The sequence below is a fragment of the Mandrillus leucophaeus genome, unplaced genomic scaffold, assembly GCF_000951045.1.
Source record: "Mandrillus leucophaeus isolate KB7577 unplaced genomic scaffold, Mleu.le_1.0 Scaffold210, whole genome shotgun sequence".
Lineage (NCBI taxonomy): Eukaryota > Metazoa > Chordata > Mammalia > Primates > Cercopithecidae > Mandrillus > Mandrillus leucophaeus.
This window is the reverse complement of record NW_012102144.1, coordinates 718,000-730,389: the sequence shown is the minus strand read 5'-3', so window position 1 is coordinate 730,389 and position 12,390 is coordinate 718,000.

Sequence of the window (12,390 nt, the reverse complement as noted above, 5' to 3'; positions counted from 1 at the left end):
TCTTGGATTGCATTACAAGTTTCTCCTGAATCTTTCTAAAAAAAAAAAAAAAAAAAAAAAAAAAAACTAAAGGGATAACGCATAAGGACTTAAGTTGCACTTTCCTTTTGCACCTTAACCTTAATAATAAAAAACACATTTCAGCAATGTGTCATTAAAAGTACAAGTTTTATATTTTAAGATAAATCACTTGTACAGTTCATATGCGTATTTTTTAAATGTTAGTTTAATTTTAGCCAAGAACAAAATGCCCCAACAGAAGGTCTTTCAGTGATTTTCCAATTCTTCTGAGAACCGTTCAGATTCTCTCTCTGAATATTTAATTACTCTGATAAGAGTAGGGTAACTCTTTGGGCTATTTATATTAAAAGATAGAATTGAGTCATAATCAATAGTTCACATGCTTTAAGATTTATTTTGGGATTTCAGGAGATGAGGATGATGAGATAAAACTATGAAAGTGAGATTAAGAATATGCTATAGGGTATGGTAATAATTTTGTCTGATCCACTTTCCATCCCGGGACCAACTTTCCACCATTCTGGGCCCTGCTGAGTCCCAAGAGGCTGACCTCTATGGGCAGCATCATAGACTCACCTGCTGGCCAGCTTCGAGGTAAGTCTGGCCAACAGGAGGCACTGGAAAAAGATCAAAGAGCAAAGAAAAAAGTCAGACGGGAGAATATTCCCTCCTTGTTCCCTCCCTGCTCTGGGCTCCCTTTCTGGTAGTGGCTGAATCCCTCCAGTACTATAGCTCCTGTTGAACAGCCCATCCACTATGGCTCCAGCTCTCACTAGACACCAGTAACACTATTTCTTCTCTTTGCTCCCTCAGACCTAGCAGTGACAACAGCCTGCCATTGCTATTAGTTTCTAGGTGACAGAAACCCATGTCATCCTGAACTCTGCCCATCCTTCTGAAAATAATTCTTTCACTTAAAGTCTCTTAAACCATCTGAGTTGGATTTTGTTTCCTGCCAGATCTAAGAATGCAAACCATACACCTGTAAAATCAGCAATCTCTCTTTTGCATGTGAGCAGTTATCACAATGGTTATTGATCTTGCAAATTAATTCCTTCACACAAAGCACCGCATGGGAGCAGAAATAACACCTTTCAAACTGGTCAGTGCAGGAGAATACTGAGAGTACTCCTGAAAGACAGCTAGCAGAATGGAGGGGCCAACGCTTACAATTCTCTAGATAGGAGTCTGTTACTTGTCAAGAATAAAATGTTTACAAAGAGATGCCACTGCCTCCTACTTCTCCTGGGTTTCCTCTGGCTGATGGCAAGGAATCAAAGTCAGCTTTGTATTTTCACACTGAATACCAAGAAGTTGTATCACTGCCTGGGGAAGCTGCCCTGTGTGTCACTTCACTTTGCTAGTTTTTCAGACCCAGGACCTGCTTACCACTAGCCCAGGCAGACAGGAAGAGAACCAACCATCTCCTATTACTAGCCACCTGCCTGCCATCCTTCCTTATTTCTCTTTCATCCTGGGATAAATCCTTCTTCTGCACTAATGCAAAAGATGAACAGGATGAGAGAATTCTGCTGTGCTCAGCCTTGCCTGTCTCTTTAACAGTTCTGACCAGATTAGCACTTTTCTTTTTCCACAAGAGAGGACTGGCATATGCTTATACTATAATCTGCTTTGAGCTCCTTCTCTGGATTTTTCTCTTACCAAGGCGACCGGATTTGAGGTTAGATGTTAATTGAAATCACCTGGGAGTCTGTAAATACTCTACCTTGCTGTTACTTGGTGCAAGTAATCTGAAGGATACTATATTTGTGAATATTCGGGCATTCTTTTGAATAAGAGCGGATTTAAAGAATTTTTCCAGGGGGTTGATAAGAACTTATGGCTCATATCAATAAGTCACTCCAATAAGGACCCCAAACCTCTCCCTCTGCAACCAGCAGGCATTTGGAGCTGACAAGAAACAGTTGCTAAGATAAAGACAGACACAGACAGATATAGACAGTTGTCTAAGAAAAGATGCTCTGCTGCCAATCAGCCAAAGCTGGCCAAAGGGCCAGGCAGCTCTCATCAGCCTGAAGGCAACACCTAGCGGGCAGTCTGACAAGCAGTAGGATTAACAAAATTTGGCTCACACTATGTACCCATTTCTACCACTCTTCTACCCTTACTTCTAAGCATACCATTTCAAAGTATATTTTATTGGAGAACTCTATAAGCAGCTGGGGGGATATACATCAAATGTTAATAGTGATATCTCTAGGTAGTAGAAGTATGAGTAACTTATTTCCGTCTATCTGTGGAAGTTTCTGAGTTTTCTACAAACACTTATGATTTCCGTAATCATGAAAAAAATTTTAAACAAAAACCTCTGTAAGAATTCAGGAATTTCAGTTTTTCTGTAAGACCCAAATTTATGTAATTCTTGAAACTTAAAATCTAAATTACCTTTCTTAGCTTTTGAGATTTAAGATTTTTCAATAGTACAATCATTCTATGGACTTTGTTCTTAAATTAAAAAACCATTCAAAATGTGCAAAACAAGAATGCTAAATTGAATTTAAGGTGTAAATTTTTTCCAGTATACATCACAATCTTAACTGAGACAATTTAGATGCTTCAAGGTCAAAGTTCACTATTTTAATATTCTGAAGTACTCTTACCACAAATGAAAATACAACTATTTCTCTCTGTAAGAACGCCATGCAGATGATATCTTATGCAGTTATATGGCTAAGAGACAGATAAAACAGACTAGTGTTTCCTCCACTACAAATGCTAGCCAATAAAAACTTTCCAGTCTACAGCTGATTAATACTTGACACCAGATCTATGGAAAAGAAAGCTACTCATTGCTGGCCATTAGCTAAAAGAACAGACACACCAAGAAACCTGCCTACTATCAGATCAGGACCGCTGTTTATTACAACTGATTTTTCAGTTTAGTGCCATTTATAGTACTGAAAAATCTTTTCTAGGAACTAGCTTTCCTCATAATCTATAATAGCTGAACATGTGTTATTCACTGTCTTGTAGTGTTGAAATACATTAACAGGGAATCTTGGAAACCATAAACATCTTTACTAGCTTCAGGAAGCTAGTAAATTTGAACAAGCGATTCCTTTAAACTGTCTTAATGTAATGGCAAATGGTCTCTTTTCTAACTTCGATCTGCAAATGATTTATAGTTATAACTACCACAATAATAATAATCAACACGGTAGGGAATGGAGGACACAGAGAATGGAGCCTTAAATATCTCCTCTTAGAGCAGCCAGAACACTAAAAATGCCTTTGTGTTCAGTATGCTAAAACTTTAAAATGCCAGTGAAAAAAGTATAAGGAAATGAAAAATATTTATTTTTCAATGTAGAACTTCACTCGTATTCTTTTTAGAATTAAGTTGAAGGATTCCAAAGGCTCACAGTATCTACAAAAACCATAAGACAAAAACCAAACAAACAAAAAAATGCAAGAGGAAAAAATAGTTTTTTGACTAGTGCTTATCAAAACATGGTTAGAAGCTGTAGAAATCAGTGCCTGAAACAAATTAGAAAAAGACAACTTTAAAACAAGTGTTAAATGTCAGAACAAGGTTCCAAAAGCTACAGAAGTCTTGGGATGTGTCTATTTACAAAATGGTCTGGCCAAACAAGAACCACCATATTACCACTACAGACAAGTTTATGATCCAGACTACAATGAAACTTTAAAAGTAATGGGGGGGAAGAGCCTAACATACAACCCTGCTATTAACAGAAAACTATATGGAGACCTTAATTAAACAAAAGTGTCAAGTGCTTCTCTCAAAACCTCTTGTAGCGATAGACCCGTCAGCAGAAAACAGACAGGACCATTTAAAAGAAGAGTCCAGGGGCTGAGAGGACAAGTGACTATATCACAAGGTGGTAATTACATTGTAAAGAAGTAAAAAAGGCCAGATCCAAGGGCCCCAAGAGGTACTTCAAACCCAGCTAATCGTGGCAAGAAGAGATGGGGTAAATCAGCTCTTCAACTGGCTATCTGTGGGGAAATAAAAAGATGCTGGGCCTCCAAGGCAAGAATAAACAACAGCAGCTACTAATTACCAAGGTGACTACTAGACACCATCATTACACATTGTCATGGTCGGAATGTTTATGTCCCCCCAAATTCACATGTTGAAATCCTAGGCTGGGCACAGTGGCCCACACCTGTAATCCCAGCACTTTGGGAGGCTGAGGTAGGAGGATTACTTGAGCTCAGGAGTTCAAGACCAGCCTGGGCAACATAGCAAGACCCTGTCTATTCAAAAAACACAAAAAATTAGCTGAGTGTGATGGCATGCACCTGCAGTCCCAGCTACTTGGGAGGCTGAGGTGGGAGAATCACTTGCCACTCAGGAGTTCAAGACCAGCCTGGACAACATGGCAAAACCCCATCTCTACAAAAAATAAAAATAAAATAAATAAAATAAAATCCTAACCCTCCCGGTGATGGTAATAGGATGTGGGACCTTTTCAGAGGTGATTAGGTCATGAGGGCAGAACCTTCATGAATAAGATTAGTGCCATTACGAAAGAGTCCCAGGAGCTTGTTTGCCCCTTCCACCATGTGACACCAGCTATGAAACAGGAAACATGCCCTCATCAGACATAGAATCTGCTGGTGCCCTGATCACGGACTTCTCAGCCTTCAGAACTGTAAGAAACAAAGGTACGTTGTTTACAAACTACCCAGTTTATGGTATTTTGTTAGAGTAGCCTGAACAGACTAAGACGCACGCCAATGTCACTACAATAAGGGAACATTACTCAAATGAGGCCAAACATTAGTTTACCCATCTCCAGTTCAGCCTGGAAACTTCAGAATCCAGAAAAGGGGCTTCTGCAGTTAGTAAACCACTGTTCTAGAATCACCCTCAATGGGCAATCAGAACACCTAGGTTCTGCAATAGTCTTAGGCTGGAGAGGAAATCACCTTTTCTAAACCTTATCCTCAGCTGAAAAATAGAGAAAATATTTCCTCTTCCCTGACTTCAAAGGATTGGAATATACAATGAAACAGGAGGACATATACGAAAATGCTCTGCATAAAATCACACTGTATATGTACAGCATTTTATCATTTGAAGTGTGGTTTAACTCATACTTACAAAGGCCAAATAAATGTAGGTTGCCCCTTCAGCCTATAAGCTATAAAGTCTAACATGCTTATTTCAAGTATTAGCAAAGTTACAGTGAAAGCACTTAGACATAAGAAGACAGAAAAATAAACGCAGAGAAATTTGAGAAAATTTAGTGCAGAGACCATAAACTTTATTTATCTCACTGGGTTCTAAGGGGATCACTATACACTGGATAAAAATGTTTATAGTGACTCTGTTACCAACAAATGGTTAGAGTCTATATGCTTTTCTTTAAAAATCAGGAAAAATGTATATTTCAGGAAAGATTATCACATAAAAAACACATGTAGTACTGCACTTAAGAGTGGTAAGTACCAGTAAGGTTAAATGGAAATAGACGGTGTAGAGCCACAAGAATGCTTTTAAAGATGGGGGTTTAAGAATCCTTGGGGCCAGGTGTGGTGGTTCATGCTTATAATCCTAGCACTTTGGGAGGCCAAGGTGGGAGGATGGCTTGAGCCCAGAAATTGGAGACCAGTCTGGATAACAGAGTCTCTACAAAAAAGAAAAAAAAAATTTAATTAGCCAGGTATGGTGGCACACACCTGTATCCCCCACTTCTTAAGAAGCTGCAGTGGGAGGACCGCTTGAGACCAGGAGGTCAAGGCTGCAGTAAGCCATGACTGTGCCACTGCGCTCCAGCCTAGGTGACAGAGAGACAGTTTGTTTCAAAAACAAAACAAAACCCTTGGATGTAGGATTGGGAAGGAGAGGGGTGAACCAGGGATCATTATGGTGTCGCTTATATGTGATACAACGTCTAAACCAAGTCCACTTACAGTGAGTGGCCCACAAATGTTCAGATAGTAAATAACTGTTGGCTTTACCTGCCCTCCATCAATTCCCACTGCTGGGGAATGACAACTCCCCTAAAGGGTACTGTCTGAGTGAGGCAATAACCAAGGCACCTGCTAGGACCCAGTCTGGGCATGAAAGATACACTCTCAGTAGAAAGTGGGATTAAAAACTGCTGGAGAGGTTAGCTCTCCTGTATCCTGAGAAGACTGTCTACTGAGTCCTGCTACCTGGATCCCTGAAGCTGCTCTAGATCTGGTTCACTCTGAAGCCTGATTCTTTGGCGTTATTGTCACCACATCCCTCCAGCAACTTCTTTTTTTTATGTTTAGTCAGATTTAGTTCCTACTGCTTACAACCAAAGATCTCTGGCTGATTAGCTGTTATACTGTGTCTAGAAGAACTGCATTTTCTTAAAAACTAGGGGGGAAAAAATTTAATTTGATTGGCAATTAAACCATTAATTTTACATTGAAAAGGGATACATTATAAAGTAGAATACAAAATTCATGTAAAATTTTAAGATAATGGATTTTGAGATTTTAAAAAACATGCTTCCTCCCACTTTCCACCCTTCCTCTCTCCCTCCCCCATGCAAGTTCTTTAGTGATGGGATTAAGAAACACTGGTATAGAGATAAATTTTCCTTAACTTTTAAGATCTGTCCCTAACTAGATAAAAGCTCTAGGGCAGGTTACTTAACCTTTCTAAGGCTCACTCTTCATACCTTTAAAATGGGATAATACTACCTACATGTAGAGCTGTTATGCCAAGAGATAACACAGGAAACCATTTAGCACTGTTCCTCAGAGCAGTTTTATCAGCCATGGCAAACAAACATAGTTAATACAATAGAAGCAAGTTGGCACATAGGTTGATGGCTGCAACAATTTCCTGTAGGCTATCCTGTGCAATATGACTTGGCAGCACTTGCCATCAAGAGGGGGTATCTTTGTCCAATCCCTTGAATTTGAGTTGGCCTTGTGACTTGCTTTGACTAGCAGAATATGGCAGAGTGGTACTTTGTGACTCCTAAGCTTAAGCCTCCAGAAACCTTCCAGTTCTCATCCTCTTGAAACAAAGTGCCTCCACCTGAGGAAATCTGGTCTAGGCTGCTAGAAGATGAGATTATGTGGAGCTCAGAGAGATATCCCAGCTTGACGAACTAGTTCTGACTCAAGACTTAAGAGGACTGCAGCCACATTAGTGACCTCAGGCCAGGTACTACCAATGGAAGAATTGCTCTGCCCTAATTATGAGAAAATAAAATGGTATGTGTTTTAAGCCACAGTTTTGGAACGGGTAGTTAACAATAGATAACTGACAGACATGCTTCATGAATTATCGTAATATTTCTATATTTTATAGTCTATTCACTTCCTAAATTTTCCTATAACAAACTCTAAGGCCCAAAGTCCACAAAAAGTCACTATGTCACAGCCAGATGTGGTTACGTTTCTCATTCTTCAAGGCTAGATCTACGTTTCTAATTTCATATAAAAATGAACTGTATCTCTACCAGAATGAGGGGCATAGGACATAGAACATACTCCAAAGCCAAAATAACTGAAGTGAAAATTTGCTAAAATTATCATAGTTAAACCACAAAGATGCAGGTGCAAATAAAGTTGAGTTGCATTTGAAGGTAACTGGCTAAGGAAAAAAAGGAACAATTTAATTGATAATTTAATTAAAGCATTAAATTATAATCTGTTTTGATTTTTAATTTTTTAAAAAACAAAACAGATTATAATAATCTGTTTAACAATCAAAATTATAGTTTTAGATTATAATTTAATAATTAAAACAGATTCTCCCCTGTAACAATTCTTGCTCCTGGCATTTTCTTCCATACACTTCAAAGATGACCAAAATCCTATTCTAAAAGTTCCATCTTATACACAGTCTCATTATATACCCTTTTTTCTACGAATAAATATTGACTGCATCATGCTTTTTAAAGATTGCAGCACATTCCACTACATGGATAGACCCTAATTCACTTAATTAATCCCTCATCAATAGATATTTAGATCACTTTCTATGTTTTGTTACTATTAAAGGAGAGGTGAGCAGTCTGGTACATGCATCTGTGCATACTTCACCAACTGTTTCTTTAAATTCCTAGATGTGAATTTACCTTTTTTTCTTTTTTTGTAATGACTTTGGGTTCATATTGCTCAAACTGTCATCCAAAAGATATGTACAAAATTTACTTTAACAAGAAGGAAATCCTTAAATGCTAAAAGAACACATTTTACATCTCTAATATCTATATATAAAATGGCAATTTTTAAAATTGCATTTTATCTCTACCTAAAATACTGACTCATGCCTCTTATACTGTATTTACTGTACATTTGGAGGCGGAAAAATCCTACAATACCCAAATAATTTCTAGTGGTTTTATTTTCAGCACAATGTTGTTTTGAAAAAGTAAACTCCAAAAAGAGTGTACTTGCTGCAAAATAAGCAAATCAGTAGAGAATGTTGAAAAGCAGGAAAGGAAGCAAAAAATAAACTAATCAGTTAGAGCAGTTATCAGGTCACCAAATCTGCATCCTTACACAATGGCCAGGAGAGAAAGGCAGAGAGAGTGAAAAGGTGAAACTAAAAGCAGCAGCCCTCAGAGCTTCAGTGATGGCAGGATGAAATTACACACAGACATATATATCTACATGCTCTGTACACACCAATCCTGGAGCTAATCTCCAGGGGTTAGAACACAAGAGGAATCTTTGTGTGCTTTATAGAACCAAACATCATGCAGAAAGGGAATGGGAAAGACTAGGATACAGATTTCCTTTAGGGTAAGAATGTCTACTTAGCAGCTTGAGGGGCCAGTATCAATTACTTCCCTTCCAGGGCAAAGAAGGATTAACAGGAACATTAAGCAAAAGACAGCTCCAAAAGCACCGATTGCCTTCAAAAACCATCACATCTGAGAGGGTCCAATCATCAAGCTCTATTAAAAAATGGGCAAGGTGAGAACACCTAACAATAAATAAAATTAACTGGTGACAGAATCATGCATGCGCTAAGAAGTAAAGGCCACACAATATGACTAATAACAACTTATTGACTAAAGTTTCATCCTATCCAAAGAGATGAGGGCATTAGATCAAACTGCCATACCAAAAGCAGAGTATGCTAAATAAAACAGCAGTGTGTGAGTACACACACACATATGTGTGTGTGCATGTGTTGGGGGTGGTTGCTTGGCAAAGCCACAAATCTATCCATCTAATATTCTAGGCAAGGATTCTGCAAATTATGGCCCATGGACCAAATCTAGCTAAGATTTTTATACAACAGGAGCTAAGAATGACTTTTACATTTTTAAATGAGTGAAAAAAATAAAATATGATGTGACATATAAAAATTGTATTAAATTCAAATGTCAGTGTCCATAAATATTTCTTGGAACACAGTCACACCCATTCATTTATATCTATGACCATTTTCCTGCTATCATGGCAGAGTTGAGTAGGTGTAGAAACCTGGATGGCTGGCAAAGTAAAAAATATTTACTATATGGTCCTTTACAGAAAATGTGCTGACCTCTGTTCCAGGCTATAAAATCACATAGTTTTTTAATGGATCACAGCTCCAAACCTGTGCAGGCTTGTTGGTTTGGCCCCTGACATATCCAAGATTTTGATATAACCTGCCAGGCCAATAGAGAATGCAACCTCATTAGCTAAAAACAATGGAAAAGTCCAATAGGTTGTCAAGATGTTGGGATACCTGCCTATGATAACAAGAAAATGTAAAAGGTTTTTCTGAGTTGAAAGTAAGATGGTTCCAGAAGGTTTAAGTGGGAACCAGGATGAATAAAGGTATTCTCTTTAAAAGGATGTGTAATATCTCTAGCCGGATGCGGTACTTCACGGCTGTAATGCCAGCACTTTGGGAGGCCGAGGCAGGTGGATCACCTGAGGTCAGGAGCTCGAGATCAGCCTGGCCAGCATGGTGAAACCCCATCTCTACTAAAAATACAAAAATGAGCTGAGCATAGTGGCACATGCCTATAATCCCAGCTACTCGGGAGGCTTACGCACGAGAATAGCTTGAACCCTGGGAGGCGGAGGTTGCAGTGAGCCAAGATCATGCCACTGCACTCCAGCCTTGGCAACAATGAACCTCCATCTCAAAAAAAAAAAAAAAAAAGTATGATATCTCCTTCCAAAGATGAGAATGTAACTATCTTCAAAATGGCTACCACTTTCTGAGTACTTACTAGGGGCCTAGGACTAAGCAAATTTTTTTGCATTTATTATCCCATTTAATGGTCATCTCCTCTAGACTCAGAGAAGTAGACTGGACCAAGTTAAAACACAACCAGAGAGCTCAGGAAATGAGAATCAAGGCCATATTCAAAGTCTAAAGCCTGTGATCATAACCATTTCCCAACCTAAGGGAAGAAGGCATAAATGATCGCCACAAATAAATGACAGGAAAGGGAAAAACTATAGAAATAGTAGAAGCAAGTTTATTTTTATGGCCATAAGCATTATACAGTATTTTATTTATATATCTCACACTTTCTTTTGACTCATAATGCCCTCTCTTACTTCAGCATTTAAAGTAAAATATGATTCAGTACTGCCAGACCCTTTCCTATTGAGAAAAATCAACACATGTACCCAACTATGAAGGCATTTTAAAGATGGCAGAATTAGACAACTAAAGCGATAAATGTAACTTCTACCCATGAACTCCTTGGGTTAAATGCCAGCAGAATTAGACAACTAAAGAACTAAAGCAATAAATGTAACTTCCACCCACGAACTCCTTGGGTTACCTGTGAAGGTCTCAAAACGAAAGGAGTGGTGAAGCACTTTTAGGAGTGATGGACTATAAAGCACATGTGCAGTATTTTAATTTTTAAATTCAGATTATAAGTGAAGAGAAAATGTTAAATGGAATTTTGCCCACAGAAAGAAATACAATGCTGGTGGGTGGCTATTGTTTCTTCCTGCCCAGCAGCATCCATGTCCTCCGCTCTGCTAAATAAACCATCATTTTCCACTTTCCTCTAAATATCTACATTTGGGGACGACTCAATCCTAACTCATTTTTGAAAATCTTTTTCTTAAAAAAAAAAAATGTTTTAAGTGTTAATATCTTCATCACACCAATTTGGAAATAATATACTTTTTATCCTATACCATTAATATACATGTTTCCTCAGATGTTTATTACTGGTTCCCCAAATCTGGCTTATAAGTCCTTCTTGTGGGCCAAAAAGGAGCTAAGATTTTTATACAGGAAACTTCTAGCCAGCCTTGCAACAACTGTACTAGTTAGCCATATCCAGATGAGTAACTGAAGAGTTAAGCAGGGTAAGTAGCTAGAGTGAATAAAGGAAACCAAATTTGAATTTTAAGTCTATTTTGACTCAAACTGTGTTTTCCCAATCATGTTCTACTGTCCTGCCAAGGCACAAACACATTTTCTTAGAATGATTCCCTCTGAGTCAAATTTCACATTTTCTGGAAAGAAGAGAGTGGAGCTGAAAGACCCATTTACTCCAAGGGCTGGTGTAAAGATCAAATCTTTGCTTATCTACCATCAAACTATCTGGTCTGAATTTTTGGATATAATTTTTTAAAAATACAGCCACAGTGCATGGAGGACTAGCATGTCAGACCAGGTTGGCTTATCAACTGATAGGCAGTGCTTTGCTGTGGGAATAAAATGGAAGTGCCTCTAAGTCTGAAGACAACGTTATTTATTTATTTATTTATTTATTTCAGTGTCTTACTCTGTCGCCCAGGCTAGAGTGTAGTGGCGTGATCTCAGCTCACGGAAACCTCGGCCTCCTGGGTTCAAGTGATTCTCCTTCCTCAGCCTCCTGAGTAGCTGTGATTACAGGCACATGCCACCACGCCCGGATAATTTTTTTTGTATTTTTGGTAGAGATGGGGTTTCACCATGTTGGCCAGGCTGCTCTTGAATTCCTGACCTCAAATGATCCACCCGCCTCGGCCCCAAAAAGTGCTGGGATTACAGGTGTAAGGCACTGTGCCCAGCCTGAAGATAACTTTAAAAGGCAAGTAATGAGCACATAGATCTACTTTTCAAAAATGTTTTTTTCTCTTTAAAATGGTCATTCTGTGATGGCTCATGCCTGTTGTAATCCCAGCACTTTGGGAGGCTGTGGCAGGAGGATCACTTGAGCCCAGGAGGTCAAGGATGCAGTGAGCCATGTTCATGCAATTGCACTCTAGACTGGGCAACAAAGTGAGACCCTGTTTCAAAGGAAAAAGGAAAAAAGAAAAAAGAAAAGATTTCTAACTTCCATTTTATTCAATAAAAAGATGTGTCTCTAATTTTTTTTTAAGTCCTGGATCTCTTTTCTAAAACAACTACAGACCCTCTTCCAGAAAAATACACATATACAAAAAGTTTTGGTCACAACTACAGGGAGTTCAGGAATCCCCTGA